General features: G+C 45.0%; 2 protein-coding genes and 1 long non-coding RNA gene across 7 annotated transcripts in view; 2 read left to right on the forward strand and 1 right to left on the reverse strand.

The window, feature by feature from the left end:
* The window catches only part of LOC144109942 (uncharacterized), a 47,241-nt gene extending 44,276 nt beyond the window's left edge, over window positions 1–2,965 (reverse strand). Inside the window, exons 1-2 of the mRNA XM_077642723.1 lie at window positions 2,862–2,965; window positions 2,513–2,567 (exon numbers count right to left, since the gene is read on the reverse strand). The gene's annotated coding sequence lies outside the window, so the exon portion shown is untranslated. The remainder of the gene's footprint in view (window positions 1–2,512; window positions 2,568–2,861) is intronic.
* The window catches only part of LOC144109931 (uncharacterized), a 147,483-nt gene that overhangs the window by 73,362 nt on the left and 46,332 nt on the right, over window positions 1–27,789 (forward strand). The gene's annotated exons all lie outside the window — the stretch shown is intronic.
* LOC144109913 (uncharacterized) lies at window positions 14,764–27,736 on the forward strand. Of its 5 annotated transcripts, none has more exons than XR_013309651.1 (4): window positions 14,764–16,063; window positions 16,301–16,410; window positions 24,077–24,298; window positions 27,273–27,736. It is a non-coding gene; the product is annotated as an uncharacterized LOC144109913 (long non-coding RNA). The 5 variants fall into 5 exon arrangements; XR_013309646.1 differs by having other exon boundaries at window positions 24,077–24,249; window positions 24,804–27,736; XR_013309649.1 differs by having other exon boundaries at window positions 14,765–16,063; window positions 24,077–24,249.

The following is a 27,789-nucleotide window of genomic DNA, read 5'->3' on the forward strand; positions in this document are numbered from 1 at the left end:
AGGGCAAAGCCCGTACCTGACATGCCAGGAGAGAACTCTGGCCCTGCACACATATACAGTGATGATGGACACGATGATAGCAGAATTGCCTACTGGGAGGTGGTTAGAAAGATTAAAAAGAGGGGAGCCTATGGTACTAGAAATTGCATTCAATAATATTTGTTTTCTTTTGTTTCCCCTCTCTTTTGTGTTTGTTCTTCCTTATATTTAAGAGACCTTTGCAGTGAATAATGATCTAGTTGCGAGTCAGCGCTTGTGGTGTCCATTATTCGTTGTGTCCCATTGTTTTATTGCGCTGTTCAAATATGAATCAGTACCAACTCGCCCAGTTCGCAGCCTTACTGAAATTTCCGGACCCTTCACTAAGGCATCCCTCATAGCCTGAGTGTATTTGGGACGTTAAACCCTCATAAATTGAAATCTTTCTGCTCCGTATCTCCTCTACAAGAGCACCTAAAGGTCAACAGACACCAAATTTTTGCTTGCGTTTTCTTTCAAATGACGCATTAGACATTATTTTACATGTACCACCCCGTGGCATTCACCTATGAGCGCTAGAAAATTTATAATTGAATTTCTTCTTGCTGCAGTTTCAGTTTCATCAACCAAACAATGGCTTTGATGTGTAGTTGATCTATACGTCACTTGAGGCACAATAAAAATGGCAATATAGTTAATGATACATTGTTTGCTGCCATTCTATTTCTTGACGTAGGCTGGTTAAAGTGTTGTAGTGAATTAAACCTACTTATCAGAATTTATACTGCAGTGTTTTCATGCATCATGTGACTTAAGGCCAACTACACATCACAGGCATTGTTCAGTTGATAAAATCGAAACTGGAACAGCAACACAGAAGTCAATTATAAATTACCTAGCAGTCGTAGTCGATCACCACGTGGTGATCCATGTATTCTTGGATGTATTGAGGTGCCATTTGGGCATCTGGTCCAAAGGGAATCAGATGAGGGGTTGTGCTGAATTCTGGCATATCCAAGCAACTGCTGTAGATGTCATCAGATCTGAGGGCATGCTGTGTCATACATGTTACAATATGACGCTTTCAAGTGACCGCAAGCAGATACAGCCTATTCCATGCCAAGTTACCTTGGACAAAGACATCTTTTAGACATCGCCACACATAAAGGTGCTCTCACAAAAACATAGCTGTCACATCTGCATAAGAGGCTGAGTCTAGCTTGTTTTATATGCCACACTGTATGCTTATGAATCAAGTGTAGATTTGCACCGGCCTAAATCTTGCATTCATGCCGAACCTGGCAAGAAATTACACAGGCACAATGGTGTTTCCCCAACTTCTCTCTCTGCAGATCATGTAGCTGAAAGTGCTCAGAATAATTTTCAAACAGCATACCAGGAAATGCAGAGATGCCGAAATACACAATCCACAATAAAATTAAATGCGGATAAGCTTTTAAAAATTGCAAACTGTTTAAACTTAACCAGGGCCCCACTCTGGACCTGTGGAAACAGTGAGAGTATGCATATCATCATAACAATCCCAGCTCACTGTAGTCAAGGTAGAATCGAGCTGGGAACTTGCACATCAGCCCCAAGAGCTCACTGCCTCTGTACAGGCAAATAAAAAAAGGAGGCAGAAAGAAGGACACTGCAGACCAGAGTAATGCTAAAACTGCAGCTAGATTACACAGATAAATTCAACAATCTCGCTCCCAGAATGAGTAAAACAAGTGAGGGCTCCTGCAGCAGTCGAAAAACAAAGTAATGACATTGGCAGCTACTGGCAAACACACACATGAACATCTAGTGCATTTACAAGACAATTAATCAGCAACAAACAAAAACAGTGCAGTGGATCCATCGATGGAGTAAGTGCCGTATATGTTGCTTGCATGGGACTGCACAGGAAAGTGGTTATAGTAGCAGAGCTGCCTTGTTGCTTGACGGCCACGTGAGGCTCATGAAGCGGCCGCTAGCTCTCGCACTGTCTGTTATTAATGGATAGATTATTTTTTCTGAAAATCTTTCCCACAGCTTCCTAGAATGCACTGTAGCATGCAGAACAAATGTTGAGAAACTGGTAGGGACAGGCATCCCAAATGTTAAATCAAGGTGTTTAAACAAGCTCAAGGAATTATACTGATGCTGTTATTTCGGCTGTAAAATTACAAATATTTCAACAGACCTCGAAGGCTGAAGGCTAATGAAGTCATCTCTGTATGCAAAATGACTTCCTTGTGGCGTCCATCGCCTTACAAATGAGTTACTTGGCAGTGACAGGCCTGAGCGAGTAAACACAATGAATGCATTACATACATGTTCTGTGCACAAACTTTACTGCAATCTCATGCTGCACAGAGTGTTGGTGCCACTACGAGGTACGCCAGTTTTATTTCACAATGAGCCAACTTTCCTTGCCAGCAACCCATTTCGTCCTTCGGCAGTGCCCACAAAGAAGGTGATTTTCTGCACTGCATCACCGCGTGAAAAATAAACATGCGAGTGGTCCGCACAGGTAAGTGCCACCTACCTGTCGCGAAGCCCGACGGTTTCATAGCGCAAGTCGCGTACCCCGTCTGCTGAAGCTGCGAGGAATGCAATAAAATCACAGTCAGCGCGGTTACGCTAGCTAGCACACTCAGACACAACGACTGCGGCCAAAATTTATAAAGAGGCCATGCGCGAAGATGAATCTTGAAAAAGACAGAACTTTCGTTACAGGCCACCGGCTATCGATCGGTGCACAGAAGCAAACTTGTAACAGTCGCAAATAAACGACCTCATCGCCACTCCGCGGTCTCCGCGCGCCTTCACTCGGAGGCTGTCGCAAAATTGTTACATCCGATGGCGCCGCATTAATAATCAAAACCATCGCACACTTGCGCTGTCGTGCAGCAGCTCTGCCAACAAGCTGCTGGGCGATGAGGGAGCGACGAAGAACACGAGTTGGCGGGCAAGTACGCAACAACATCGCGTGTGCACAGCGAAGTATTATCACATCACTCACCTCAGTCGGGAGAAGGCTGAAGGTATAACTGCCTAAACCATGACCTAAAAGCAAAATTCGCCGAGCTCGCATCTACCAGGGTGTGAGAGGTTTGGGGGTTATTGGCCGGGAAAAAGCAAAATAAGAAAAACTGTGGCGTCACATCCGTCAACCAGAAACTCGTCATCTGTGTTCTCCTTTTTGAGAGGCCGGGAAAAAGCAAAATAAGAAAAACTGTGGCGTCACATCCGTCAACCAAAAACACTCGTCCCCTGTGTCCTCCTTTCCACCTCTGCTCTGTGCGCGCATGTGCAGTTCTGCAGAGTTTCTTCTCCCGATGTTCAGGTGCGAGATTGGCCTGTTTCGGCGATACCTGTATTTTGGTTCTTGCTATTTTCTACCTTGCAAGAGCTTTGTTTTCAGTAAGAGTGACGTTTTTGTGATCAGGAGCTGGTATTCTTACGATACAAGCCAACTTCAATTTCTCCTTAGTGTCTCTTTGAGCGTTCGTTCCTGTTCAGTTTAGCAGTGCGCTGCGCCTGCACTGCTGAACTGACGCTGCATATGAGTGGGGCACTTGTTTTGTCCTGACATGTATTGGTTCACGCTGTGTACGTAGGGCGAATCGAACGGACCGCGCCTCGCTCCCTCCTAGGTCCTGCACATCGCAGCTACCCTGACGAAACTGGTGGCCATGTCACTCGCTCAAAGTTCACAGAAGTTACCAAAGCTTCTTGATGCATGAGCAGTGAAGAATGGGCTGAAACTTTTAGCCGACGTACTTACTATTCAGCCCGAAAATGGGCACGGGGTGGGAAAAATGCGAATGAAACACGGAAGTACGGAGCTTCCGCGTCATAGTGACGACGAAAAATTGCGAATAAAAAGAAAGTTTGCATTTAGATATTCAGGGCTCCCTCGGCTTGAGTAAAACCGGAATTAAAATTGCGGCCAGTACGACATCACTATGCCTTCGGAATACTGACACTTCGTACTCCCTCAGTGGGCAAAAGGCATTCAAAGATGCGTGTGTAGCAATCGTCACCAGTATTTTAAAATTTCCCGCTTTGCGACTTTTTTACTTGTGGCGCCATGCAGCGGCACTAACGCGAAACCACTACAGAAGAAATACAGTGGACAAGGCGGGACAGGACGAAGCAAGAAGTTATGCCCCTGTCAAGCGTGCAAGTTCAGTGCACTCACGGGGAGTGTCACTCGCTATAAGTGCACATAACTCGCTATAAGTGCACAGGGGTAAACATACACAGCAACAACAGTAGTCCCGTCTCGTGCGCTGTATTTCTCCTCAGCGGGTGGGAATCTTACGTTCTACGGTTCTAGTCCCGCTGGCGCTGTCACATTTTGTGACTTGACGTGGCTGGAAATCTTGCGATGTTTTCGCATGCCTTTTGTGTTGCGAAAGCTGCTCGCATCCTACGAACGAGATCCATGCAGCCAAATTATGCATGAATGCTGGTCTCATGCACTCAAAATGGGGCTGATAATAATAATAATAATTGGTTTGGGGAAAAAGGAAATGGAGCAGTATCCGTCTCATATATCGTTGGACACCTGAACCACGCCGTAAGGGAAGGGATAAAAGAGGGAGTGAAAGAAGAAAGGAAGAAGAGGTGCCGTAGTGGAGTATTACTTGAGGAGAAGAAGAAGAAGAGGGCTCCGGAATAATTTCGACCACCTGGGGATCTTTAACGTGCACTGACATCGCACAGCACACGGGCGCCTTAGCGTTTGTCCTCCATAAAAACGCAGCCGCTAATCGCTGCTGCACCAATTTTCGAGGAGGAGGAGGAGGAGGATAAACTTTATTTTCGTCGACCAAGGTACACCGGTTGGTGTGGGGTTATAGCCCCGTCAAGTGGCCATGAGCCCGTGGCGTTCGGCGACTTCTAGGGCTCTTGTCACAACGTCACAACCCGGAGCTGTGTGTCCGAGTCGAAACTAAGCAATGCGGCATCCCACTGGTCTGGATTCGAGAGCTGCAAACCCCGCGGAGGGGAGTCCTGAGGGCAAGCCCAGAGTATGTGGGATAGAGTGGCATGTTGGCCACATAGTTGACATGAGGGAGAGTAGACGCAGGCATATATCGCGGGGTTGGGGAAGGTGTTCTTTTGGAGTTCCCTCCACGCAACCTCTTGGGGTTTGGATAGAGAAATATGTGCGGGGGGATATAGAAGTCTACCTAAGCGGTAGTGCATGGTTACGTCATGAAATGTAACCATACGATCTCTCGCCGTCCGCAGGACAGGCGACAACTCATCACGGTCGACGAATCCTCGGGCATGATTGTGGGCCGCCTCTTTCCCTGGGTGGGATGAGTGCGCAGGGACCCAGATCAATTGGATCGGGCGGAGTTGGTCCTTGGTGGAGCGGAGGAGAGATAGGGTGACGGGGGAGACCTGGCCTTTGGCGAAATTACGAATCGCAGATTTAGAGCCGCTAAAGATGGTTTCTGCAGAGGTGGAGACTATCGCCAAGGCTATGGCCGCCTCCTCGGCCTCTTCAGGCGATCTGACGGGAATGGAGCAAGCAACCAACGGCCGTCCACAGTAGTTTACAACCGCGAGCGAAGAAACATCGCGATCATGGTATTTTCGAAACCAATTTTCGAAACTCGCACGGTACGCGGAACTAGGACTGGGTGCCTAAAAAAAGCAACCAATCCTAGTAGCCGTGCTTAAAAGCTGTGGCGACGACGCTTGCTGTGGGACCGCATTCCTATTTTCTTGCATACTTCGATAGAAGTCATCATGGAGACTTCCACGAACCATATGGCCATGAAGATGGGGCTTTAGGCATATCGCCTGGCGTACGTGGCACGGTGAAGGATGTCAGAACTAGTGGCCAAAACTTTGAAGTTGCATATGACGCCGTCCGAACTGACTTCGAGAGCCTTGCTTGTGTGGCCTCCAAACAGCCCTGCGTGACAGGACATACCCCCGTGAGTACTGCGCAGTCAGTGCGCACTATTAATCCGGAGCCCTCCACTACGGTGTCTCATAGCTCATGTGTCGTTTCAGCGCTGAGCCACTGTGCAGTGTCGCAACGCCCCAAGTGCCGTGACAGCCCAACATCGGCGTTTTAGCTCAGTCAGACAGACAGACTTAGCACGTATATAATTAAGCTGCGCATAGGCGAGTTGCGCAGCTCTGCCTGCAGTTCACTGCAAGCTTTGCATTTTTCTGGCGAATGTTGCTTCTTCAGTTTGCTCCCCCATCCCCCTATTCTTTCAGACGAAATTTTTTAGATATATCATCTCAAAATGATGCATTTGAACGACAAGCACGCGAACTTGTTTACGTCTAACCTCGCACGGACCAAGCCTAAAGCTAGTCTTTAATTTATTGCCGAGGCTAGCAAGCAGTGAAACCCTTTACCACACGTAGACGCAGCAGCGCACGGAAAGCAGTTTTTGTTTTACAGCGAAAGCTTTACTGGCCGCGAACTTGCGATTTCGCTGTGGCGATGCTCCGAGGATGCACACGACGTCACAACGCGCTCCTCGCCGCGGATATTTCTCTCTCTCTCGCTCCCTAGTCACTACTGCGCATGCGCCACTATAGTAGCACCGCGCCACAGGTGTTCCGCCGCTGCAGCGCTGCGCCTTTCCTCAAAATCCAACTTTCAATTTCATTTCTCTCTTCTTCCCTCCCTCCTTTATCCCTTCCTTTACGGCGCGGTTCGGGTGTCCACCGAGATATGTGAGACGGTTACTATGCCATTTCCTGTCCTCAAAAAAGTTGGGCTGAGGCTTTATTAAGCCTGGATATCTCGAAGCGAAAAGCTTCGTGGCGATGCTCGTGGTTTAGATTAAGGTTTCATACATAGGGTTACAATTTGGGTATACCTTTCGAGCTTTTCTAAAACGTTTGAGCCAACTCCCACGCTACCACTTCTAGGTCTTCTTCTCCTTCTATGGCGAAAGGTCAGACGACGGAGGCAGCGCGCGGCGGCGACGACGGCTGCGGCAGCAGTGGCCACCTGTGCTCCGCGTGAGGTCACTCGGTTTCGCGCATGCGCAGCTGTGGCAAATCTGTAGTGTGGCTCACGCGAAACCCGGTGTTGACGAGCCTAGTGAAGCTTCTCGCTTCAAAACCAAACAAAACAAGTGAGCTGACGGCGTTCATAGAGTTCATTGGCGTTGACAACTTAGCAAACGCCCTTCATTTTGACGAAAGGAAAGGCGCACACCCGGCTCCGTGGGTCAGTGGAGACCTCAATCTCGCTTTCATGTACGTACGTGGCGTTGGTGTCCAACTGCAAAAGCCTGCTTTGATTGCTTTCCGCACACTCCGACAGCGCTCCCTCCCTGCCAGCCTGGGAGGTGGCATGCAGTTAATGGTTGATCACGAGAGATTGATCACCAAATGAACGCTGCGGCCTATAGCTATTGCTGCAGTGCCGCATGTCAGCCACAACATTGTCAGCGCTAATGCAATCAGGCCACATCTCTCTCTCACCATCGCCACATGTATCAAAGCACGAATGAGGCATCCGCATATCCTGGGAGCCAATTATGCGCCCTTCCTTTGCTCAAGGCGATCGCCGTCTAGAACATTGTCGACGCCAACGCCAATGAACACAGTGAACGCCGACATCTTTCGCTTTGTATACCCTGTATTAGCTGAGTTAATCCACATTAATTTTTTTAGGTACAACGTGTTGCGTTCTTGCATTTATTGCCACACCCGTGGGCTGTGCAAAAGAACCATAGGTAGTCGAAATAAATCCGGAGCACTCCACTACTGCGCCTCTTTCTCTTCACTTTCTTTCACTCTCTATTCCATTCTGACCAACGTTTGTAGATATACTTCAGTTTCGAAACTCCTCGGCGCGCCCACGGAGAGGAGCCGGCCCGCCGCGGTTCCTGCCACCGCGGCGCTGCGGTCGACGGTTGAGCTATCGGAGCAAGCGTCGTCTGCTAGCACCCAGCGTTTCGCTTGCGCAGGGGTTTCCGAGTTCGCTGGTGCAATGTTTGTTCAGCGACCCTCTTCGACAACTAGTCATTATTTCAATACGGCACACTTGTTTTATCGCGTGGATAAAAGTTTGAGTCACGTTGGCTTTTTTTTTGGTAGCACTATATACGTTGCGCACCCGCTCCTGCTAGCACACAGCAAAGAGATGCGTCTACATGCGGCGTTCACCGTGCTGACACCTGCGACAAGAGTGCACACGAACTAGTGTGCATATGGGGCTAATTTAGGCGTGTTGCGGTATAATTTAAAATGCATTTGCTCGTCGTCTGTCGTGTCAGACCACCGTATAGCTCCGTGCACACGTGTCCCAGCGACGTCCAATAATTTTAGTGCGCTCAGCGCCCCGCTCATCTGGTTTACGTTGCCGCTCATGATGCAACATTCCTCAAAGTACTGATTCATGATATACTCTAACTGCAGCACTGGACAACGTACCATCGTTTTAATGGGAACATTTCTAATGAAGGATCGCGTATGAGGTAAGCAATCACCAAAGAAGTGACACCAAGAAAACTATATTGAGAGTAATAAAAGTACGATATTAAGGCTATTAAAAATGAAATGATGCACTTTAATTTATTGCCAATTTATATTGTGGGCGTATTTAGAGGTAAACTCCTACTAGCGTTCCTTTATTTTTCCATCCGGTGTTAGGCTGCTCCAGCCTCGCTCTGGGCCCGGGCGACCTAACACCACTATAGACGCTCTCTTTGCACGGATCTATTTTTTTTTCATCTTTGCAAAAAAAATGCATGTGTGTTAACGAATGAACCAATTGGGCTCACCTAGCGTTCCAGCCAGCTGGAAAACTGATGCTCAATTCTCTTGAAGATAAACAGCCTCTTCTTTCCGTTTCAAAAGAAAATGCACTTGCAGACGATCAGGCTCCGGTTCTAAAAGCGGCATTAAAGTAATTTGACCTTGTGAGATCTTCTAACTCTGAGGAAGTCGCAGGGTGCGAAGCATCGTTTTCGCTAATAGCTGTGAGATAAGTGCTCTCCAAATAATTATGTGGCTCGCCTTTCTTAACCTGAGTTAAAAGATACAGGTTGCGTGCTGCTATAAACTCTGTCCACCCTAGATCTTCGGCGATCGCCGCTTTTTGAAGATAAACGACAGGTGGATAAGCAGGATTGATCAGAAGTCGCGTAGAGCGGATTTTTTCGTCAGTGCGCCTTGTGTATCTCCACGACGTCACCATTGATGTCTACGCTTCTACGCTAAGTGATTGTTTGAAACTTAGTCACATATATTGTGTGTTTTCTCGAGCAGTCTGACTGCGCAGGGATCTTCCTGTTTTTCACTTTTTCAGGAACAGAAGGTCACATAGTGAGCAAATTGCAGCCATTTTTACATATCCTTAGCCGCTTGTGCAACCGCGTATGAAGCAGGCAGTCATATTTGTTGAATATCAGATAATCATAAAGCAGTGCCGCACCGCTTAAATGCTGGGAAGTCCAATAAGAATAACACTTCCTATAATATCTGTAAACGTTGATCCTGACCTCACGGAGGTGTTGATGAAGCTGAGGTTTCCACTAGGGGTTCCCCCCAAAGCTCCAGCCTCTGCTTATTGTAAATGTTTTTTTTTTCTCTCTGTTCCTCCACTGAGCATGCACTTTTTATGACCAGATTTGATTTTTATTGGGTTCTTTTCTGCCAAAAAAGCTTGTTTATTTATTTTTATGTACTAAAGTTCAGTTTTATCCCCGTCTCTTTTGTAGCGCCCCTTAGCTTTGAGGTGGAGGAGGTGCAGGTGTTTGCTGAAAGTAACCTCCAGTATCGTAAACAAAGCACTTGTTTTCTTTTCTTCCTTTATTTACGAAACAGTAAATTTATTGTGTCAGCAGACAAAGCAAGTTTTATTCTTTAATGTGGCCAGACGTTCTTGAGTCACAGTGTGGCCAGTTCTTGGGGCAAACAAAAAAAATTTCATGATATAAAATTTGGATCACATTTTAAATAGGTTATGTTGCAATAAAATTTTACGGTGTATATTTCCTTACAGATGAATGTAAATATTTGCAATCTACTGACCAAAGTTTGTTGTTGCCAGAGATTTGCAATATAATTTTGAACATTGTTGTTTGATTTCCGCAGTTTGCATACAATAAAATACTGAATTCGTTGAATGTTTATTTAAAGTGTTTTTTTTGCAAACTTCAAAAAGAAATGTACAGCAAAGAATATTCAATAAGTCTAACTTAGGCTAGTATATCCTATAGTGTGTGTGGTCCAAGGTGGCGCTGCAGCTATAGTGCCCAGAATATACCGGCCGACTAGTGAGCCGACCGGGGCCTCCCTGGTGGCACCGCGACAGGGTAGCCACCCTAATCACGAGCGATGAATGTCGACGGACGCCGCGTGGGCAAGTCAGGAGGGTGCGGGTCCACAGATCACTGTGCGGGTCGCGCCGCCTCGCTCTCGTGACATCAGGTACAGGAGCGCTGTGTATTTTCTTTCGTTAAGCCGTAAGCGACCACAGGTGCCATGGAGGCAGCTGATTGCAGGTTTCAGTGTCTCTTTTGAGTCTCCGACTAGAAGCTGCACATTCAGTGCTTGTCTCTTGCGAGAAAGCTTCTATGAAGTTCAGTTCATCTTCGAGCTTCGAACATCCGGTGTTTACGAAGGGAACAAAGAATTTGTTTTCTAGACGCGATTACAAAAGTACTCTTTCGGTAACATTTTCTCTAACGAAGTAGGTGAAACGCGCCAGTTAATTTTATGGGCTTTTATTTAGGTGTGGTGCGTGCTTGGTTTTGAGCCACAATGCTTTGGTACTTAAAGAAAGCTGAGGACTCTCCTTCGGACCTCGCAGATAACAAACACTTCTCAGCAAAAAAACTTGCCTTTGTTGGAAGCGTGCTTCACTGATGCCGGCTTTATATACGCCGCATCCACAACTAAGATTTGTGAAGGAAACCTCCTTGACCAAGGATTCGGCCTCTTTGCAAGTTAATTGTGATGGTATATATGTTTTGACTCCTTTCAATTCCCCTCAGGTACACCGCGGCTACCGCTGATTGCCCATCAAACAAAGTTGTGTTCTTCAGCTCCACAATAGGCATAAGCTAATTAATCTGCTAACACAGATGGCACTTCCAACCATGTAACTGGAATAGAGATCTCGTAGAGTATAGGACCGGTGCATGCACTGCACTATCGCTGGTGGTCGGCAGGCGTTCACAATTCACCAGGGCTTGCTTGTTTAGAACCAAAGCGTGTGGTGCATTTTTCAACTAGTAGAGCTTCGTTGTCGGCACCCGATTTGGCACTCAATGGTAGCATAACTCGGAGGCTTCTGACACAGCACGCCTAGCAGTGATGCTTTGCTGGAGGCTCTTGCTCGCACAGATTTCTAGTTTTTCTCTTTGCTGATATTTCCAGTACAATGTGTTTTAGATAATGCGTGAATATCGTGTCGTGTTTCATACGCGGTTTACCGTGGGGAAGCTCTCTGGTGACTCACCTGCGCATCACTATTTCGGGCGCACTTGCGCATTTCAACTCATAGCTAACCCAGGATGCCCTTGACTCAGGACTCCTATAAATTCTCACAAAGGACAGATGAATAGTTTTTATTCCCAACAGCCCCCAAGTTACGTGTCTAAAATGCCAAAGACACGGCGATGCGATGAGCTTAACTGCAGCTAGCCTATGCAGATATATACAGTATTGTGTTTTTATCGCTGAAACTTTCAAAAATTTCCCCGCCTCAGCCGCTGGCTCGTTTGCGTTGAAACTGCACACAGAGCTTGCGTATTATGGTAACTTTAGTATCGTACCAAGTTTGACAACGGTACTTACTTAGTTAGTTGAGCCGTGCATGATGCGAAAACATAATCGTCTACGTAGAGATCGGCAACCAAAACCCGCAGACGACGCTTTTTCGCTGAAGGGCGGCAGTGGCGCCATCTGTTTGCGGTAGCGCAAAGCGTCACGACAAGGCCGTCGAGGAGAGCGTTGCAAGGAGCGCGGGCCGTTTGAATATGCCGTTCCTGTCGTTTCGTCTGCTCCTACTGAAGCGCTTACAACATTTTCGACTAATTAAGCGGAGAAATATTAGAACAAATGATTTAACGAGGCTTTACCTTTTAAAGAATATTGTTTGCAATGCTCGCCTCGGCGGCCTTGTCGTGACGGTTTCCACTTCCCAAAACAGATGGCCCACTGCCGGTTCTCAATGAAAAAGCGTCGTCTGCGGGTTTTGGCTCGCCGATCTCTCGTAGACGCTTACGTTTTCGCATCATGTGCACCTGAACAAAGTAAGTACCATTGTCAAACTTTCTACGATACAAAAGTTACCATAATACGCAAGCTCTGTGTGCAGTTTCACCGCAAACGAGCCAGCGGTTGAGGCGGGGAAATTTTTGAAAGTGTCAGCGATAAAAACGCACAATACTGTATATAGCCTGGCCAGGCTCAGAAGCCTGTAGGTGCCGCTCGCGGGTCGTAAAAATCTCAGCTAGGCCGCTGAATGTGTTCTGCAACCAATTAAAGAAACGGCAAACGAATTGCTAGGACAACCGCGATTCAGCAAGCTATAGCGAATATCCAACGAGACCAAGCGCGGTGGCTAATCAACTTTTCTCGCATTTCAGCAATGTTCTAGAGTGCAGCACCACGAAACAATAAAATTGCTCTACATCAACATCTCGACCAAAAGCTATTCAATGTTGCGAGTGCGCAGGAAACACATTTATACGAACGTTACAAACCCGTGCCCAATCGCGGCGTCATCGATTTACTTGAGATCATGGCATTGCTCGACGTTACATCATGGACTTCTTTGATTTGACAGTCCCACTGAGTACCGGACTGAACAGGGCCCACTCTCGCCGCGGCTCAGATCATGACCTGAATGTGAGCCCGTATTCGCGGTTCGCATCATGATCTGAATGTGAGCCCGGACTCACAAATGACATTGTGATCTGAACGCGAGCCCGAACTCACAACACAGATCATGATATTCACATGAGCCCGGGCTCGCTCACGGCTCAGAACTTGATCTGAATGTACGTGAGTCCGGACTCACGTACTCCACGACTCAGATCATGATCTGATATGAACGTGAGTGAGCCCGAGTGAGTCGACTCACGAGTGATTTCGCCGGCCTATGCCTTCTCTCTTCTCTTTTGAAGTTTCGTTCCCATTGTGCAAGCCGTGTATACCATAAGGTGGTGCAGTAAACATATGGAAACACGCTCCTTGTTCGAGCGGTAACCGCCTTTACACAGGGGCACACGAAAGCAAGTCTCTTTGCATGGTCGGTTTGGTTATGACATCTTTTTGTGCTGTACCATCTAGCTCGTTTAGTGATGGACACGTGAAAAGAGCAATCGGGAGCTCAGTCGATTATTTTACTACACCATTAGAATGCGCAGAATGGATACACGCGCGCACAGAACGCGCGCACAAAACCGACGAATTCACACAGAACTACAGGCAGGAGCGGACGCGATGACATGCATGTGCAAGCAGCCATACAGTACAACAAACAATGCACCTCGCTCAACAAAAAAAAATACGCGCACAAACAGGTTAATCATGCACGCACAAGACCAGGTTGCTGCCTTCCGAACCAAGGAAACCGCGTCGTCCGCTGCGACAGCACCCTCCCGACAAGCAGCGCCCTCTGTCGCCATCGGTGGGCTTTCATTGCAAACGGCGCTACCATCCCCCATTGCGGAGCGCTCGGCGCACTAGCCAGTATGTTCTAGGCACTATAGCTGCAGTAGGGTGGCCAGAATGGGGATTCTAGCCACCCTAGCTGCAGCCCAGAGCGTCGTCTGCATTCATACAGTATTGTGCGTTTAATACCGTGAAGATTTTCAAAATTTTCCCCGCCTCAACCGCTGGCTCATTTGCGTTGAAACTGCACACGGAGCTTGCGTATTATGGTAACTTTTGTATCGTAACAAGTTTGACAACGGTACTTACTTAGTTGAGCCGTGCATGATGCGAAAACGTAATCGTTTACGTAGAGATCAGCGAACCAAAACCCGCAGACGACGTTTTTTCGCTGGATGGATGGATGGGTGGATAGATGGATACGGCTGAACCCTTTACATCGGGCGGTGGCTCAAGCCACCTAGCCATGTCTTGTGAAATTATACTCCTGTCTTGATTTTAGCCACCAATCAGATAACCTTCGCTTGGTTACTTCTAACCTCTTAAAATCCACTTTCCTTTCACTATCCCTAAACCCCAATGTCTTGGGTAAGTCAGCCCCGCTGCTTTCCACTGTAGGGTGAAGCCCTTTACAGAAAATGGCGGCAGTTGCGCCATCTGTTTTCGGCAGTAGAAAGCGTCACGACAATGCCGCCGAGATGAGCATTGCAAACAATATTCTTTGAAAGGTAAAGCCTCGTTAAATCAGTTGTTCTGATATTTTTTTCACTCAAATAGCCGAAAATCTTGTAAGCGCTTCAGTTGAAGCAGACGAAAAGGCCGGAACGGCATATTCAAAGGGCCCGCGCTTCTTGCAACGCTCGCCTCGGCGGCCTTGTTGTGACGCTTTCGACTGCCGAAAACAGAAGGCGCAACTGCCGCCATTCAGCGATAAAAACCTCGTCTGTGGGTTTTGGTTCGCCGATGTTACGTAGACGATTACGTTTTCGCATCATGCACGGCTCAACTAAGTAAGTACAGTTGTCAAACTTGCTACGATACAAAAGTTACCATAATACGCAAGCTCTGTGTGCAGTTCCATCGCAAATGAACTAGCGGTTGAGGCGGGGTCGTGAAGATTGAAAGTCTTCACGATAAAAACGCACAATACTGCTCATTACACTGTAGCCCAGTTTTGCATGCGGGAACTCTGGACTCGGACTAGCACGCCCCACAGCAGCAGTGGCAGGCAGCTTCGTACTTCTTGACGTGACTATTTGTGAGACATGTCAAGAGGTGTCTTTCTTTTTAGCAGAAGTGCCCCTGTCCGTTTCCACGCAATGGCGGTGGTCGTTTTCTCGGGTAACAAAAAGAAAAAGAATGTTTGAAAAGCCATATATTCTGTCATCCATATGGGGGAGCCATTTTAATGGTCGATCTTCTGTACTAGTGCCGGCCACGCTATTCTTCTCTACGCCGTTCTACCAGTCGTTTACTACGGTGGCTGGATGATTCGTTTACCGTGCCGATTTACGGCCCTAAATCGTGTTCTCCTGGCGCGCGGGGAATATATATACTGCGCCAAAATATTTTTGGCGCATCTTTTTATTGCTTGAGCACCTTTCAAAATGTGCGGCTGCACAACGTACGAGTTTCCTTGTTTTTTTTTTTTTTCAGATTTCAGTAATCTTGAAGAAAATACCGCCCCTTTCCATGGCTTTTTGCGATGGTTAGAGGACACCGTGCCATTCGAGAAAATGAGCTCCAAGCCCCGCTATTTCGGCATATTTCTGACAAAAATAATCCATGTATGAGAAACGCTCTTGTTTCTCGTGTTTTTCTGATGATGCAGACTTTGGCGGCCCAAGTAGAAATGCATGGCATGACTCATTCTCTAAGGGTTATCGAAGTAAAGAAAAAACATTCTGAATGGAGGCGTATTTCCGTTTGCTAGCCGCTGCAGACGCACTGTACCGCTGCAGACAAGCACAATGTTGCTCACGCCAACGCGCGCGTGGAGCAGCTGTTGCCATGACAACTATGTACAGTACTCACGGATTGAAATAGGACATTCGGAGCGCTAACCTTGCAGTGCCACGCGGCATGTGGTAAACCACAGGCCGGCTCATTGGCTACTGGAAGGAACAATTCTGCTTTGTAGATGTTCTCCCTCTCGCGCCATACCACAATGCACCACCTTGGTTTCATGAGCGTCTACGGGCGGCACTCCATGAAGCGACGGCCACGCGCTCCGAATGTCCTATTTCAATCCGTGAGTACTGTACATGCCATGGTTGCCTACGCTAACGCGCACACGGAGCAGCTGTTCCCATGGCAAAGTGTGGAAAATAGACGCGACGCCGGTAATTGCAAATGGCGGCGCCCAGCCGCCTCTGGGTGTTCGTGCTTTTCGATGACAGCAACGATGACTGCCGCTTGCGGCGACTATCAGACTATGCGAGTGCCGTTTGGACAAGCTTAATTCAAGGTGGGTATTTTTTTTCGCTTTCATTCTTTGCCTCGAGGCCGGTGAGGCGGTGAAGCAACGATGTCTGCCGAAAGGGTGGTATGGGATAAGTTTCATGAAGGTGAGTAGTTTATCTGGGACAACTGTGCTGTCCGTTTTTTTTAGTGCGTAAGAGACTACATGGATACATGGCGTAAAAGAGTGCCGTTTGGGAAATTTATCTGGGACAACTAGGCTGTCCGTTTTTTTTTTTTTTAGTGCGTTCCACGACCACAGAACAGTTTACCCTGTGGATTTCCTTCTTAGAGCGGAACAGAAAGAAGTTGTGAAGAACAAGGTACCGTGAATGGTACAGGTAAATATTCTAGGTAATGCTTTTTTTATTAGAAATTTGCCACAACTTGGGCTATTTTCATCTTGTTCAATCATGCAAATGTTTTAGAACCTCCTGGTATTTTCTGGCTTTAAAAGCCATGAATGGTACAGGTAAATATTCTAGGTAATGCTTTTTTTATTAGAAATTTGCCACAACTTGGCTATTTTCATCTTGTTCAATCATGCAAATGTTTTAAAACCTCCTGGTATTTTCTGGCTTTTTTGGATATGCCCAAAAATTGGTGCCTACGCACGCATGCAGTTTACTTGCAAAATCAGCTGGTGATGACAACACCTGTAGTTCACCTTTTGGTGTTTTCCGTCTTATTAAAGCTCAGTTTTCGGTGACAGCAGTTCCTTTGACATTAGAATATCATAGTCTGCCGAGTAGCAGGTCAACTTTAATTTATCCTCAATGTTCTTTTAAGTTTTGTTTGATTTGTGCCCAGTCATAACTGAAGCTTATATTGTGTGTAGTTATCCAGCATTCATTTGGGGGCTGAAATTTTTCAGAGCACTTTAAAATTACTCTCAAAAGTGCACTTTCTCCTTAAATTATTTAGTTAACATGAGGTTCACGATTGCTATGCACTGAGAGAGCAATAAAACTTGTACGTTGTACAAAGATTGCTTTTAGATATTGAGTCTAAAGCTGTGTAAGTGAGGTTGTATATTGACTAATAATAAGCTGGTCCATCTAAAAACCAGATCTTTCATATGCGCAATTTCATATTCCAGAGAGCTGTGGCGTACAAAGTTTCTGAACGGCAAACACTGAAATATACACCTCATTAGTGTTGCACCCAGCTTCAGTGTATGTTGACTCGATATAGATTGCTCGAAATGTAGGTGCATGAAACTATATCTGAAGGGAATTTAGTGAGGAAATCGCTTCCAGTTCTCGGCATTTGAAAGGGTCACACACATAGTGTAACGCTGAACAAACTTGCAAAGGCTTAGTCCCGTTTTGAGCTGTGCTAATTTCCCTTGCAGTTCTACATGTATGAAATTATATGCATTTAAAAAAAGATGAGGCCAGGCATGGTGTCAGTGAGGTCATTAATTGTTTCATTCTTGCTGAGATGGCCGCTTGTGCTGCTAGCTAAGCTTTCTCCAACCGCTATGAATTGAAAACATGCTCCTGACAGAAGAAGAAAGTTTGCACATTTTGTATGTGCCAGTCAGAGTCCTTTCATACATTGCACAAGTAGTGTACTTTATTACATAGATAAGCTTCATGCAGTTACTATAATCTGAACTGCATGAAAAGGTTGATGTATTGTGAACATGGTTAAACAAGAATAAAGGGAGGACACAGTAAATGTCATACTGTCACTCACTTTCGAAAATGACACCTAATTTTAGTTACATCTTGTCTTCTCTGTAGTGAAGCATAAGATATTAGAATACACGGATCACCACATGGTATTTAGCTAGGCCTGCTATGTGATTTAAAATTCAATTTATTTTCTCATGCTGTTTCGGTTTAGGCAGCCGAACAATGGCTATAACATCAAAGGTCGTACAGGTCACTGCTTCTTCATTTGTAGTCATTCTCGCTCTTGAGACAGGCTGGTTTTAGCATTGCAGCTAATGGAAACAAAGAAGGAGCAGTTATATTGCAGTTTTTTTTATGCCGCATGTGGCGTACACCGACCTTTGATATCACAACCATCTCCTAGCCGCTGGAATCAAAACAGCATCAAGAGGAAATTCGATTGTAAATTATTTAGCGACTCTGATGTGTGGGGTGATCCATATATACTAATTTCTAACGCATCGTTTCAAACAAGAAAACACGCAAGCAAAGATTTGGTGGGTATAGTCCTGTAAAAAAAAACAGTGAAAAAGCAAGAAAGGAAGGAGGAGAAATGAGAACTACACACACACACACACACACACACACACACACACACACACACACACACACACACACACACACACACACACACACACACACACACACACACACACACACACACACACACACACACACACACACACACACACACACACACACACACACACACACACACACACACACACACACACACACACACACACACACACACACACACACACACACACACACACACACACACACACACACACACACACACACACACACACACACACACACACACACACACACACAGCATTTGAAGAGCAATGAAGAGAGGAAGCGAGTGTGTTCCATGCCTTACCTGCATTATGTTTCTCACGTCAAGAAAGCTGCAGGCAGGTAACGAGTAAGCCTATGTTTTTGGTGCCATTTATTCGAGGAGCTCCAAATTTTTGTGGACTTTGGCAATACATTTTGCTGCATGAATGTTCTGTCTTGTCAAGCTTAGAGTGGCATTCCTATGTCGTTTTAGAGGCATAACTGCTTCATGGCGCTTTTCCAAATACACATACTGACTATAAATATGAGAAAAATGGGGAGATAGTGCAAAGACAATGGCGACATTCTTGAAAGAACAAAAATAAACAAGGATACTGTACCATTTTCACTATGAGTTCGGGCCCACCTATTGATTTGTTGAATTCCAACAGCATTTTGTGAATGAAGATTCATCTAGGACCACTGTTTATTTCCAGAAATGAGACCACTGCCACTCGGAACAGTGAATTGCAAAAGCTACAAAGGAATAATTTCAAAGCATATTAGGAAAAATAAATCTGTCACAACAAGAAACACTGACATCAATGGCAAATATGTTGAGAGATGTTTGAATGAATAGACTCTTTTGGTACAACCTTTGTCTTTCGTTCCATCAACTAACGGCCACAAATTTTATACCTCCTCTCGTAAGCTTGCCAAGGTGTACCCAAGGTTGCGCAAAAGATTAAGAGCTGAAAGAGTTAACAAAAAAATGTGTAAGCAAACACAATGCACCTCACGGCCATCAACAAGACCCTTTATTCCAACTTGCGGCTCATTCAAAAACATCCCCTTTGGTAATACTGTCTGTGGGGCTAAGTTGGTGCATGGTTTTGAAAACAGACGTGCAAAACAGACAACGCTGGGAGAAGATAGAAGAAACAAGTGCAACTGTTTATTGACCTATTGAAGCAAGTGAATATATAGACAAAAAGGCAAGAGCAGAGAGGGACCTACACATGCGCACAAGTAGAAACAAAAAGGTAACAAATGGCTATAGAAAAAAATGTGTCTCCGCACATATCTAAAAAGACACTTTCTTTTCTGTCAGTAAGCGAGGGTGTCCTTACATAATCTCTTCCGCCTTTGTTGATGTGGAAAGCCTCTATAAGTTCACAGGCTGTAATATCTTTGCCCCTGCTTAGGATTTTTGTTTCCTTCAGCTTCGCCTGGCATTTTTTCTTCTTTTTCCCTGCAGGCTTTACAGTAATGTGGTAAGAAAGAACCCGTGCCATTCTTTAATGCGTGATTATGGTCAGCAAGGCTATCATTAATACATCAGCCCGTTTGGTCAATGTAAGATTTCCCACATGTCAGCGGGATCTGATAAACTACGCCCGCTACACATTTCACAAATGGCGTCACATGCTTTTTCTGGCATTCTGCTTTTTTCGGTTTGTTTGAATCCATTTTTCCACACAAGGAGAACAGCTTCTTGGGGGTGGAAAAACTACACGAACTTTAAACTTTACCTCAACATGTTTCAGATTGTGTGCCATCTTATGAATATAAGTAATTATCACAGGTTTAGTTTTCTGTTTGGCAACATCGTTTTTTGCACTGTTATTACACTTTTCTTTTGTTAACCTTTTTCAGTAACACTTTGGCAACTGAGCAGAGTAGGATAGCCAGCTTGAAGGGACACAAATTGGAATACAGGCCGAGATTCGCCTACCGTGTGGGAGTATGCCCATTTGGCAATGCACTGTAGTATATGCAAGAAACATGGCTGCTGCCCTGCCCTTGAAAACACAGTGTTCTTTGCAAAGGCAAGAGGTAAAGCTGAAAGGAAGGCAACCGAGGCTTTCATATCGCCAAGAATGCCGACAAAAATATATGAGCACGCCATCTACCTTCATCATTATCATCAAAAATATATGAGCACGCCATCTACCTTCATCATTATCATCATCAGCATGACTGCGCCCACTGCAGGGCAAAAACCTCTCCCATGTCTCTCCCATTAACCCTGTCCTTTGCCAGCTGCAGCCACCGTATCCCCGTAAACTTCCTAATCTCATCCGCCGACTTAACTTTCTGCCGTCCCCTGCTACGCTTGCCTTCTCTTGAAATCCACTCCGTTACCCCTAAGGACCAGCAGTTGCCTTGCCTTCGCATTACACGCCCTGCCCAAGCCCATTTCTTCCTCTTAATTTTGACTAGGATGTCATTAACCCGTGTTTGTTCCCTCACCCACTCTGCCCGCTTCTGGTCTCATAACGTTACACCTAACATTTTTCTTTCCATAGCTCGCTGTATTGTCTTTAACTTAAGCTGAACCCTTTTCGTTAGCCTCTACGTTTCTGCCCCATAGGCGAGTACCAGCAAGATACAGCTGTTGTACACTTTTCTGTTGAGGGATATTGGTAAACTGCTATTCATGATCCGAGAGAACCTGCCATATACGCTCCACCCTTCTTATCCTAGTTATATCCCTCTCATGATCCGGATCAACAGTCTCTGCCTGCCCTAAGTAGACATATTCCCTTACCACTTCCAGCATCTCGCTTCCAATTGTGAACTGCTGTTCCCTTGCTAGGCTATTGAACATTACTTTGATTTTCTGCATGTTAATTTTTAGACCCACCGTTTTGCTCTGCCTGTCTAAATTATTGATCATGCTTTGCAATCCATCTCGTGAGTGACTCAGCAAGGCAATGTCATCAGCAAATCACAGATTATTTAGGTATTTTCCATTAACTGTTATCCCCAGCTTTTCCCAGTTCAGGCCACATGATGTTATAACCCTTTTTTTTGCTGTAGTATGCAGTCTCCCCTTGATATTTTGTGCATATACAAGGTGTCCGATTTAATTCAATACAAATGGTTTATTAAACATTGCATTTGCTGTACACCACAGCTTTGGAAGTTGAATAATCAGTGAGGCTCATGCCTCAGTCAAGTGCAATGTAAATAATAAATGCTTATCCATATAACACTTTCAGATTGGCTTTTTAAATCCTGCGTTTAAGTCATATCTATAAGGAATAACATGGCACACCCTGTATACCATGAGTATTCCGCCCAAACATATTCTTTAAGAATAAATGAAAACACTGAAATGGCTCCATTGCGCCATCTTCTCACAATATGTCAATGCTAATGGCAATTGCTAGAGTTTATCAAGGCCGGAAATCAAAGCAGCATTTTACCTGACGGACCATAACAGGTGCTGGCACCACATCGCTGGAACTCCTTTATAAAAATTTATTTCTCGCCAACAAAAAATATTTTTCTAGTTTTTTTAATATGTGAAACTAAATGGGTTGACTATTTGGCTAATTTTTTTGTCTAGCACTGTTACCCACATAGCATTTTCTGGTCCTCAATGTGGCCATTTCTGCAGAAATCTATGTACTTTTTATTAAATTACAGAACAACGCAAGGTTCAAGTTTAATTCAAACAGTGCTAGATCAAGGTTTCAGGCAAAACTCCAAAAAAGTTTGCTTAAATTTAGACTCCAAGTTTAGTTTAAAAAATGCGGAAATCTTTAAATTTTTCTCCTGTTAAGCACTTCCATCTTAAATCAAAATGGCATCATCCACAGTTTATTTTTTGAGGCATGACAGGGCATCTCAATACCAGACTACGTGCAGAGATAAACTTTGCCGACAAGGACCGGTTCCTGAACAATAATTCTTGCAAAATGCCCAGATGAAGGTGATGTCTTACACTTTGGAGCATGATATATGGAGAAAATTTTTTTTTCTTTAAAAGAAGGTCTCTACACTTCTGTTGGGACTGGTCTTCCATGAATTTTCTCAGCGGAATCTAAAATACCAAGAATTTGGTGCATCTCCTTTCGCATGGAATGACTCTGCTGTCCCCAAATTTAATTCTTGAAATCGACTGGGAAGTACTTTAAAAAAAATTGTTTCATGAACCTCGGCGGATGTGAATAGTGACGACACATTCAAGAAACGGGCAATTTTCTCTGTTAAGGTTTTCTGCCTAGATATATGCCTTACGGAGCATACTTGTCCCCAACAGTTTTATGTTTTCTGGGCCACTTGTTTCGTTGCACTCCTAGGACCGCAGCGCAGGTCTAGACAACCGTTTTTTCAAATTTATGAATTTTAAACTTCTTGTATGAAATTGTCTTCTCACTTTAATATGTCAACAAACACTGAATCTCAAAAATTCAAAACAAAAATTTGAGCTTTGCAAAACAAAAAGAATTACAAGAATGACTTCACCCTGCAAGAACAATGAATGTTGAACTAGCCTTCTGCCATATATTTTCTTAGCTTTGCAGGTTTTAAGAAAAATATATTTAGGAAAATAATGTTCTGCAAATAAAACAGTGACATTTGATGAGAGCAGTCATAAAATTATTTTTAAATTGCTCAAAAAATGTCATGTAAATACAGCTAGAAATAAACTAAATTTTGTTGAAAGTTGCGTCCCTTCTTAAATGGAGATGTGGGACAGACTGCCGGACATATCATGCTGACTTGAAATCCTATTGTTTACATCAAGTGCCGTATTGCTTGCTGCATTGCCTTTCTGACTGGTTCTCGCATTTCCTTGCCAAGTGTGAGTGAACTTTGAAAATGGGCAAGGTGCCACCTCTTTTTGACACAAAGTGGCACATGACCAGAAATGTTGTTTGAAGTAATGGCCATTTGGCAATCACTAAGTGCCAGCAGACTCGTTGGAAATATTCAGATATCACTCTTGCTTGACACTTCAGCAGCCGACCATGATGCAGGAATACTTTACTGTGAGGCTGTTTATTGCCATGGGTGCACTCCAGAAACGCCACTTTGTAGCACTCTGTATGTAGCCACTGTCTGCAAGTTACCACATCTGTTCTTCCATGGCCGAGATAAAGGTGACCCCCAGCCATCATTTGTATCCAAAGAGTCTCCCTGTGCATCGCTCCCACTATAGTGGCAGTGTTCATCATGCTGTTCGTCTTTTGATACAGCCACATTAGAAGATGCATGCAAAGTTAGTGGGCTTCCTCATAACAGGAACATTGAAAGGACTCTCAAAATGAACACTGAAGCTTGTTTGGCTGGCTGCTGTTTACTTCAGAAAGTTTTGCATAATACCTTTTCTGTGTGCTCAACTTACTGCCCTACCATTTCTGTATTTTTTTTGTCATAGCAGAGATGAGGGACATTCCTTAGGAAGGCCATGCATATCATGCGAAATCAGGTGGTGTTTTTCGAATACTGCATGGTTATAGAGGCATGCCTCGTTAATATGGTACTTTTGTCCCCCGTCAAAACTGTCCATAACAAATTGGGAATAAAAATAAAAAGTAGGCATTTATTCAGATATATACACTGGGATTACAGTATGCTTTTCTGCATAACAACAAGCAGTGAATTGCAAATTATAATCTTAGAAACTTGAACATTTTCCCGGTCGCAAAAGTTGTACTGCGGTGCGAAGTGCCTCACAGGCCGTGAGAGACATGATGGCATTATTCGCACTTGGTGCCCGATTCTCTGTCCGATTCTGTTTTTGCTGTTGTATCTATCCACAGTGGCCCTGTAGACTACTTGCTTGTTCACCAGTTGTTCATCACTTCCTGGTCTACTGCATCAGCTGCAGGCATTCGTGAAGACTCACGAGGAGGATGTCATTGATGCGCACATTCATTTGCCTGTGACCTCCCTGTGAGGAATGCGATTTCTTGGCTGCTCTGTGACAACGATGGTGAGCCAATGTATATGTGGGCTTTGTTGGCTATGCAGAATCTTTCCAGGTTTGTGTGCGTTTGCTTGTACTGGAGTTATAGGTTCCCTGGTTCACCCATCTGTTTGCATATGGTTCTGTGTTCATGTTAGCACCATTTGCATGTTCCCTAACGAAATTCCAATTCTTGTGCAGGATGTCTGCACAATGACAGACACTGCACTGCTGAGTTAAGCCATTGCCGAATCTGGCAGTATCAATGCTAGGGTCTGTGCGTCAAAGCTGAGGTTAAGTGTTGGACCTGTCTAACTCCCAAAGTTTAATTTCGGTTTCATTCCTCATTGGTTGGACTAAATTAAATTGTTCTTGCTGCTTATACTTGTAAATTTAGAGCTTTGAACTGCTGTTAAGCTCAGTTTCTCTGCGCTTAACCGCAGTCATATCTCAAGACCAAATACGGCTCAATTTTCACCGCAACTGTTTTTCTTGTGTGCTTCTTTTTCCGAGTGATCACCACACTGCAAGTGAACAGCTTTGTTTTCATTATTTTTTGAGTGGCTTTGTTCTCTTTGCAGGCGCAGGTTGGTGCAGCAAAGGATGACGAAGCTTCCATTCTTTTCTTTGCAATGTTGAAATGCTTATGGAGGTGGTCATTTGAAAATTTATTTATTTTCACATCCTGCAGCCTCAGGTGAAACTGTGGCGTGAGGAGCGGAAAAAATATGTACCCCAGTGTGCCCTTCTGAACACCTGCCCGATGACAGCAGGGTCTAATACACTGAATATTGTGCAGTGGAATTTTTTCCTTACATATTTCTTTACACTTTTTTCCCAGAAATGGTTGCCCTCATCCTACAAAGTAATGCAACTAGTGCTGTGCAGAAAAAAAACACTGACATTAGTTTGCTGCCAGATTTTCAACCTATGCAACAGCTGAAATGCCCTGGGGACTATACCATGAAGCCTTCAGCAACACCCGCCACGGTGGCTCTGTGGTTATGGCGCTCGGTTGCTGACCCGGAAGTAGCGGGTTCAATCCCGGCCGTGGCGGCGAAATTCTAGAGGCCCGTGTACTGTGCGATGTCAGTGCACGTTAAAGAACCCTAGGCGGTCGAAATTTCCGGAGCCCTTCACTACGGCGTCCCTCATAGCCTGAGTCGCTTTGGGATGTTAAGCCCCCATAACCCTTCAGCAACATTGGCCAAAACGTAGTTAAGGTACTGTGCTTCTGCTAAGTGTGCATTCTTTGAGGACCTGATGCCAACATCGTGTGAACATGACATTGAAGAGATGTCTTCACGATAGCTGTCTTGACAAGTTTACGGTGGAATGAATTGTATGGAAGCAGTCCTTTAACAAAGGCACTGTCTCCTCATTGCTCTTCAGAGCAACCAAACTGCCATATATATAGCCAAGAGAAAATCGGACAGCGATTCAATGTCAAAGTGGTTGTTTTCTGTGCCAAACGAGCTGCAATCGTTGTGCCAGATGCCTAGGCCGACCATTTCTTGCACGAATAGAATGCGAAAAAAGACAAACATTACATCAGATTTTTTCAGTGCACAGGATTCATTGTACATTGGATCCCGCTGTCTTAGGTGTGGTTTCTTTAACGGCAGACTGGGGTACATTTAAATGATTGTAAAAGTCAGAGAATGGTGGTTTCCTCAGCTTTCATTGCAGAGTATGCAGATGCCAACATATCTTTGACATATTGTAATGGGAAGAAGCATATCTGATAACCCGAGAAATTGTCTGAACAGAAATAATTCATAGTCTGAAAAGAGAAAACTGCACATTTACTCCGGCCGACATTTTACTGCAGTAACCTGCCGTCATGATGATGATTCTTATTCAATCACAGTGCTAGCACTCTTTACAGCACAAGTCTGTGCAAGAGTGCGAACAGTAAATGGCAAGCAGCAGCAGCAGTGCATCATCCTTTCCCCTGTATTCATTGTCTGTGTACTTAACCAAAAATAAAAATTACGGTTACTGATGCTGCAAGGCCAGGCCCCTTCTCATCAAACAAGCTATTTCTTACAATGTACTTCGCACCAAGGAACTGCGAGTTTTCTGTTCGAAACATAAGTTAAGGACCTGCACAACAGAGTCCACACAACTTTCTGCACAGTGTGGATGTCAGACGAGTGATGTATTCCTTCCAGTCCTCATAAATTGGCAGTCAAACCACACCTTCGGTCACATGCAGCGTCACACTGATGTGGATGTTAGTTTTCTGTACAGTATGGTACACAGTTAAAGGGAACATGCGGTCACGTGAAGTTGACTTTCCGTGAGGCGCTGCTGAGGAAAGCTGGAAAGAATGCCGAGCTGATTATGGTCTGGAGTTTTTTTCGGCATTCTGTCCCCATGCATGGATCTCATTTTTTACACCCACAACACATCGATTACCTGTTCTCGCTGCTGAATTGGCTTTTTCATATCTGTGGTCGCGTTTCGTGCGAAATAAGCAACATTTTCTGCAGACTAGATTATCTGCAGCTCGTTTGACAGCACTCGACACAGATAATAGAACAAAAATCACTCGTGAAATCATTGAAGCTCATGAAATCCATTAATTCAAAGATGAATGCGTAAGCGTTGCCTCAATAGCTCTGTCTGATAAAGAACTATGTTTCCTTGATGAGAATAGAAAAACGTGCGCAGCTGGTCTTGTGCCTCTGTAGACCTGTGCTCAGGAATTGTCATTTTCGTCAATGTTTTGTGTATCTGTCTTTTCATTTGAGATTGGTTGCCACTGTATTTAAGTAGTGGAAATCGCCTCAATAAACCAGTTGTAAGTTCATCGCCGTGTCTGTGCACTCGTCACGTCCTTTGTCCCCTGCGCTGCTGAAAAACCATGTCACACCAACTTGCCCAAGCTTCTACAGTATATGTTTGCTACGTCATTTTGCATACATTCCTCCCAGATATTTTGGGGGACACTGTGTTATCTGTTCTTATAAGTAAACACAGGTTTTTTTGTAATGCTCCTTTTCTTATTCTCAATTTGCTGTTAACTATTGTTACAACCCTGCTAGGGGCACGTTGTTTGACCCCTCGTTGACCTTACGAAAAAGAAAAAAAGATGTCTCGGGGAAACTACCCGTGGAATCTCCCACGCACGCTACCCTTGTGTCGGACCGTGAGACGCGACTGACGATGGACAAGATGACGAAAGGAAGCGGGCAGAAGCGCATTCCAGAGGACGAAGTAGCAGCGGACCTCCGTATCCTCCTCGCCCATTCCCACAGGGCTCAGCGTGCTATGTGCGACGACTCTTCCGATCTGTGAATCGTGTGGCTAAAGCGGCGGAGCCTCGGTGCATTTAACAAGTGTCCCGAGTACGAACGATCGCTCTGGGCCCTGACGACAAGGCTCATCCAGTTGCTCGACGCTATGAACTTTTAATTCTTGACTGTTTGCTCTTTCTGTTTCCTTTTAAATTATGTAATCAAGTTTCATGAAAAGTGCCAGTAAACCCGTTTGTTTTTTGTTTTCCCAAGTTTGAAGTTCCACATTTCTTCAACCTGAAGGCTCGGACACGTTACCCAATGG

This window comes from Amblyomma americanum, chromosome 1, assembly GCF_052857255.1.
Source record: "Amblyomma americanum isolate KBUSLIRL-KWMA chromosome 1, ASM5285725v1, whole genome shotgun sequence".
In the NCBI taxonomy this organism is placed as follows: domain Eukaryota; kingdom Metazoa; phylum Arthropoda; class Arachnida; order Ixodida; family Ixodidae; genus Amblyomma; species Amblyomma americanum.